Source organism: Octopus sinensis, linkage group LG11, assembly GCF_006345805.1.
Source record: "Octopus sinensis linkage group LG11, ASM634580v1, whole genome shotgun sequence".
Lineage (NCBI taxonomy): Eukaryota > Metazoa > Mollusca > Cephalopoda > Octopoda > Octopodidae > Octopus > Octopus sinensis.
The window spans coordinates 10230380-10237879 of NC_043007.1; positions in this window are offsets into that span (position 1 = coordinate 10230380).

Sequence of the window (7500 nt, forward strand, 5' to 3'; positions counted from 1 at the left end):
TTATTCTGCAAGTGTTGACGGCGGCGAGATGGCAGAATTGCTAGCACGACGGACAAAGTGTTTCGCAGCATTTCGTCAGTCTTTACGTTCTGAGTTCAAATTTCGTCGAAGCGAGTTTGCTTTTCATGTTTCCGAGGTCGATGAAATAAGTACTAGTCGAGCACTGGGGTTGATGTCATTGACCATTTCCCTTCCCTCAAATTTCGGGCCTTGTATCTATAACAGAATTATTATCTCAAAGGTTGTTCTGAAATTAGTAAACCTCTCAGAGTGTATATAATATTGGGTTGTCCGGAAAGTGCGTGCCAATTTTTAAAGGAAAGAAAAAGGTCAATAAATACTTGCCATTATATTTTTAATCAACCAAATATGAACCATTTTGTTGCACAATGCATCTCCATCTTTCCTTTAACTTGAAAATACCCTCTTCCCAGAATTGAGGAGGTTTCATGGCAAAGAATTCATCAAAGTATCTTTTTACGTCATCCAAGGAATTGAAATTTTTACCATTGCAGAGGCCCGAATAAGTGGAAATCTGAAGGAGCAATATCTGGTGAATATGAAAGGTGGGGTAATACATCTCAGCCGAGCTGCAGCAATTTTTGTTTGGTTCCCAAAGCATTAAGTGCCGAAAATGAACTTTCTTATCTTCCAATTTAAAGGGTTACAGGATTAACACAGGTTATAGGAACATAAACCTTCCGCCACGAAAAGATAGCTTAAACTGTGCTCTAAATGGAGGTGTAGTCAAATTTTATTTTATGGACTCAACCATGTTCTAAAATAAGTCGAAAGGTAAGCTACTATAAATCGGCACGAACTTTCCGGACAACCCAATACTTTCTACTATATACTTTCTACTATCGGCACAAGGTCTGGAGGATAGTCGATTGCATCGACCCCAGTTCTCAATCAGAACTGAATTTATCAACCCCGAAAATATGAAAGGCAAAGACGACCTCGGTGGCATTTGAACTCAGAATATATACACGGAAGAAATGCCGTTAAGTATTTTGTCTAGTGCGGTTACGATCCTGCTAGCTCGCTTGTCAAGTTCTTTATAATACCCATGAAATGAAGAAATAAACAAAGAAAATTGAAAGTAAAATGTAGCCATTTTGACATCATAAAAGACAATTTCCTAAATGTAATAGTCCAACATATTTTGCTTTAAGTAATTTCTATGTCTCTGTTTAAACAGAGCGCTTATGAGAAAACACCATAATTTTTTTCCTTTACATGATAAAAACGGACTGTTTAAAAAGATTAATGGTAATGCATGTGATGAGGGGCGCATGCAGCCATTCATAACACCATTGTTATATAATCATCCCAATCATATTCGTTCTATGTATTGTCCCCGCTGTGGTGTCCTGTCTGTCCTTGTTTGTCCTAATCTATATCGAGACCTTGTGGCTAATAAAGAAATCTATATTCAGCAATCCATATATCCATTTTTTGCGGCCCACTGTTCCTGGGAATGTTGTGGGGATAGAGTCCTCAAACTCCATAGGGTCCTATCAGAAGCAATTGTCATTATATTTCCTGCTGACTTCAAAGCGCGACCAATTGAATTTAGGGATATTATCCAATTATTTTGTTGGTCTATCCGTTGGTCGCCTGCCGGTTAGCTCGGTTTGAAGAATCCGCCTTGCGATTCTTTCCTGCAATAATCTAATCACTGTAAGTTATAGTAACTTACAGCAAGGCGGCGAGCTGGCAGAAACGTTAGCGTGCTGGGCGAAATGCTTAGCGGTATTTCGTCTGCCGTTACGTTCTGAGTTCAAATTCCGCCAAGGTCGACTTTGCCTTTCATCCTTTCGGGGTCGATAAATTAAGTACCAGTTACGCACTGGGGTCGATGTAATCGACTTAATCTGTTTGTCTGTCCTTGTTTGTCCCCTCTGTGTTTAGCCCCTTTGTGGGTAGTAAAGAAATAGGTATTTCGTCTGGCTCTCTGCGTTCTGAGTTCAAATTCCGCCGAGGTCAACTTTGCCTTTCATCCATTCGGGGTCGATAAATTAAGTACCAGTTACGCACTGGGGTCGATATAATCGACTTAATCCGTTTGTCTGTCCTTGTTTGTCCCCTCTATGTTTAGCCCCTTGTGGGCAATAAAGAAATATATAGTAACTTACAGGATTTGGTTATCAATGGGAACATTTCAGTGACAGTTTGTGTTTTGCTTTTCGTCCAATCAGTTAGCCCCTTGTCAACCTTATTAAGGAAATGCAAATGTTACATGATAAAATCTGCAGATGAAAGAAAACTTCATGTCATCCACAACGTAGTTTTTTGTTGTTGGTGATCTTACAATGTACTCGATTAATATTCACACCATCAAGAGACTCTTAAAATTGGTCACAAAATTCTCGCGGGACAAAGAAACGGAGTTCGGTGAGGATAAATGTTCATATTTGATAGTCAAACTAGGAAAGATTGTCTACCGGGCAAGGAATATCGATACTAATGGTTTATTTCCCCAATCGTCGGTGATAGATGTTAAAAATATACGGGACTTAACGAGAACATAGTAAATGTTGGTTTTGTGAGTAAAGCTAGAGTAACAAAACGTACTTCAGCAGATATAGAACGATATAGAAGTCATAGCTGCCTGTATTACATTAAGCCATATTGCTTGGTGCTTTGGCAGTGCCTCTGCTTTTACAAGCATTTGGGATACTAGTCTGGGCACTTGAAGAAATCTGAAACATGGACATCAGAGCTAGGAAGATACAAATAACATCTGACAACTTCCACATCAACAGTGACACTGACAAGATACATGCTAAACAGAATGGTGGAGGTAGAGGTATAAGAACATGCTAGGCAGCCTTTGAGTATCGCATCGTGTCATCTAGACAACAGATGTTGAACAGAAAAGAATGAAATGAAAACATCATATGTATAACACTGGTCAACAAAATAAATATTTCATTCTCTGGCATAAAATCTTAGAACTGTTTTAGACTAATTTTTGGGTGCTGATTTCAAAATTGACCGGAGATTTGCTCTCCCACATCACATTTTTGTGCCATCAGTATATACTTTTATTTACCTAAATCATAGCAAAGTTAACTTTGCACCACTATTTGCGGGATTTCCGGTTGGATTGTCATGCTAATTTTGAATATGTTCAAACTGAATTTTGTTTCAAAACCCTTTTTCGTCTTTTCAAATGTGAACTGACCCACGGTGATCTAGCTATGGATACAACATCAAAAAGAAGAAGGAAGTGCTGCAATGACCCCTATATTATCTGTTACGTCTGTTAAACTTCACCCCACAGGCTCAAAGGCGCAACATTAGTAACTTTGTCAAAAAAGCACTTGGAGACCAGTACAAAATCTAGGCTCCCCACAAAGTTTGCAAAACCTGTCTTGAAACTTTGCAATTATGGTCTCAAGGAAAGAATGCGAAGCTGAAGTTTGGTATACCAATGGTTTGGAGAGAACCAATTAACCATGTGGATAACTATTACTTCTGTCTTGTTAATGTAAAAGGGTTCAATACGAAAACCAAACGATACTTGCAATACCCAGACAACCCATCTATCTGTTGAGAGTTGCACAATCCGGGGAAATACATATGCCCGTATTTATTGAGCTGCCACAGATCGATGATGAAACCCTCAATTCACTTACTACTAATAAAAATGAACAGTTTATGCCATCTGATGCAAGCTGTGATAATATTTCTCTGTTTAGTCAGCCTGAATTGAATGATCTGGTTAAGAATTTGAATTTGCCAAAGCAGTCTGCTGAATGGTTGGCTTACAGGCTGCTAGAGAAAAGACTGCTGAAGTCTGGCACTTGTATTTCCATTTGTCATAACAGAAAAGCAGAACTTCCATTCAGATGGTCAGTTTGTTTATTGTAATGATGTTGAAAGGCTTCTTCTCACTATGGGACTGCCGGCATATGATTCACGTGAATGGAAACATCTTATTGTTAGCTCTAAAAGTAGCATGGAATGTGTTTTACTTCACAACGGGAATTTGTATGGCTCAACCCAAACAGAACATTATAAAAATGAAAGAGGAGTGTGCAATCATCAAAACTGTTCTGGAGAGATCGCACTATCATGTTCATGGATGGGCAATTTGTGTCGATTTGATAATGGTAAACCTACTGGGCCAGCAAGGAAGTTACACTAAGTACCCTTTTTCCTGTGCTACTGGGACAGTAAGGCTACAAAAGATCACTGTATGAAAAAAGAATGTCCCCCAAGGAACAGTTTGACGCCGGGTGACAAGAACATCATTAATGACCCTCTGGTTGATAGGAAAAACATCGTCTTCCTCCCACTGCACATAAAATTTCAAAGTTCTTGATCACAGTGGAGGTATATAAATGTACAACTTTCCAAGTCTCATTGACGAGAATAAGAAGACAGGGATATTTAACGGAACTCAAATAACATTCTTCAGAGATCCAAATTTTGTTATGACAATGAGTGCAGTGGAGGTTAGAGCTTGGGATGCCTTCTCTAATGTGGTGCAGAATTTCTTTGGGAACAGAAAATCTGACAACTATCAAGAGATTGTGGAGAGGCTGCTCTTGAGTTTGCAAGCTCTTGGATGTAGAATGAACATCAAATTGCAGTACTTACACAGTCACTTATGTGAGTTCCAGAGAACCTGGGTGATGTTAGCGAAGAACAAGGTGAACGATTTCATCAAGACGTAAAAGTAATGGAAGAACACTACAAAGGCCAATGGAACTCCAACATGATAGAAGATTATTGATGGAACTTGATTAAAGACATTCTAGAAGCTGTGCATGAAAGATCGTCAAAAGAGAGGGCAGAATCGTTAGCATGCCAAGCGAAATGCTTAGCGGTATTTCGTCTGCCGTTACGTTCTGAGTTCAAATTCCGCAGAGGTCGACTTTGCCTTTCATCCTTTCGGAGTCAATTAAATAAGTACCAGTTATGCACTGGGGTCGATGTAATCGACTTAATCCGTTTGTCTGTCCTTGTTTGTCCTCTCTGTGTTTAGCCCCCTGTGGGTAATAATGAAACAGGTATTTCGTCTGCCGTTACGTTCTGTGTTCAAATTCCTCCGAGGTCGACTTTGCCTTTCATCCTTTCAGGGTCGATTAAATAAGTACCAGTTACGCACTGGGGTCGATGTAATCGACTTAGTCCCTTTGTCTGTCCTTGTTTGTCCCGTCTATGTTTAGCCCCGTGTGGGCAATAAAGAATTAAAAATAATATGATCAGAATGAATGACCACAATGAATAGAGATTTTGTATTCATATTTTATTACCACCAAGCTTAATTCTTACATGCTAATGTGCATTTATTCCTCCTACAACTTTGTGTTTTTATTTACTAGATTAAAAAGAGACATATTGTCTATTAAAAATTGTATCTACGTATGTTTAATTCTTCCTTTATGAACATTAAATCGCTGTTTCTAGCAAAACTAAAGCAAAATTAGCTAAAAACCATCGATAAACCTTATGCTAGAAAACGTGTGTTGACCGGTGTAATCAACAGTGAAATTAATAACATCGTGGGATTAGGCGAAGAACTCCTGAACAGTTACTCTGTGTGTACAGTTGTTCCTTATAAACCAAGGCTTTCTGAACTGATTTACTTCAACAGAGACTTGAAAGCAACATTGATAGAGAATTGATAGCCTCTCTTATATCTGCGACAAATACACCGTATCTCACCTAGAAGGCTACGCCTTTGCTATCCATGATCAGGAAATAGTCATTAAATATCTGGTCAATAAGAGAGATAAAGTTGTTTCTAGACGCTGCGTTGTGATAGAGGATGTGAATTGTACAAATCAGTGTAGAAGATATCACCCTTATCAACAGCTGTTTAAAAAGCATTGTAAGATATTACCTTCCTATGAGACAAGACATTCTCGCTAAAACCGTGTACAATGCTATACACACAAAGGCTTGTTGTAACAGATATACCAAAGGCACACCTTTAAAAAATACTAGCAGTATCGCCCGGCGTTGCTCGGGTTTGTTTCGACACTTTAGAATTGGAATTTTTGAAAAGTAAAAATTTTGCATTATGTAGCTTGTTATTCTCTTTAAGTGAACATTTTTCTGGTTGAAATACACCGAAAATGGCGACACAGCAGTAAAAAATCATAAAAAAATAGGGATTTTCATAGAAAAGAGTACCTTTTTAATGTAAATAATTTTTGGTGTTAACATGGTCCGATTTGAATTTTTTCTTCTACGAAAGGAAGAGCAAGCCTTCTTCTATCATACTCGCAATTTTGGTTAATTTGCACCGCAGGGTCTCGGGGGAGATTAATGTTAGTTGAAGGCTATCAAACCTGCCATACACAGACAAGTTCAGCTTTATATATAGAGAAATTGGTGGAACATTCCAGTATAAAAAGAAATCCGGTACAAGCCTAGGCTAGCGGTGGCCTGCGCTTGGGCAGTTCCTGTGCATATGAACTTTCTCCAGCAGCCTCTATATGATTTGACTGAGCCATCTCCTCCCCTTCTGCCGTTAATTAGAATGCTGGAACTTTGACTACCATAACTAGACTTGGAATAAATACTAGAGTGGTTCCCCGTTGCCTTCACCAGTTAGGTGGGATTTGAACTCAGAACGCAGAGAGCCAGACGAAATACCTATTTCTTTACTACCCACAAGGGGCTTGACACAGAGGGGACAAACAAGGACAAACAAACGGATTAAGTCGATTACATTGACCCCAATGCGTAACTGGTTCTTAATTTATCGACCCCGAAAGGATGAAAGGCAAAGTCGACCTCGGCGGAATCTGAGCTCAGAACGTAACGGCAGACGAAATACGGCTACGCATTTCGCCCGGCGTGCTAATGTTTCTGCCAGCTCGCAGCCAGACGACATACCATAAAGCATTTCTGACGATGCATCAACGATTCTGCCACTCTCCCACCAGCAGCGCAACGTGAAATAGAGTGTTTTGCTCAAGAGCACAACGCAGCGCCCAGTCCTGAAACCGAACCTACGATCTAGAGATCGTGATTGCGACACCCTAATCGCTTGGCCACGCGCTTTCACAATAAGCCAAATATTGTTGTACGAAACAAGGAACAAAAGTCATGCATTGTTGTAGAGATCAGCTGCCTAGATGTGGAATGCCTCATAAAAATATAGGAGAAACGAAGAATATCTATGGAGAACCAATGAGAAGCCTATAGGTCTTTTCTCTGGGTACAATATTTCCTCTTGTACCTGTTATGTTATGTACTTGTGACGGCGTTCACCCAGGGCGGGTTGAGCCGGCTTCTTCTCTCATAGAAGAGGTTGCGTGGGAATATTGAATTCACAAGCGGTCCCCGACATCCCGCATGCATATCCCGAGTGACGGGACGCCCTGTTTGCCGCAGAGCCTCCAAAGACGCAGGGACAGAACGACCTCGAAGCCGCCGGTTGCCGATCAGACGCCTCTTGGAATTTTCACCAGAGCCCCGTTGGCCAGGCTGCGGCCCTAATACCGCTCGGTGCCAGACCAATCCGCCTTGAGT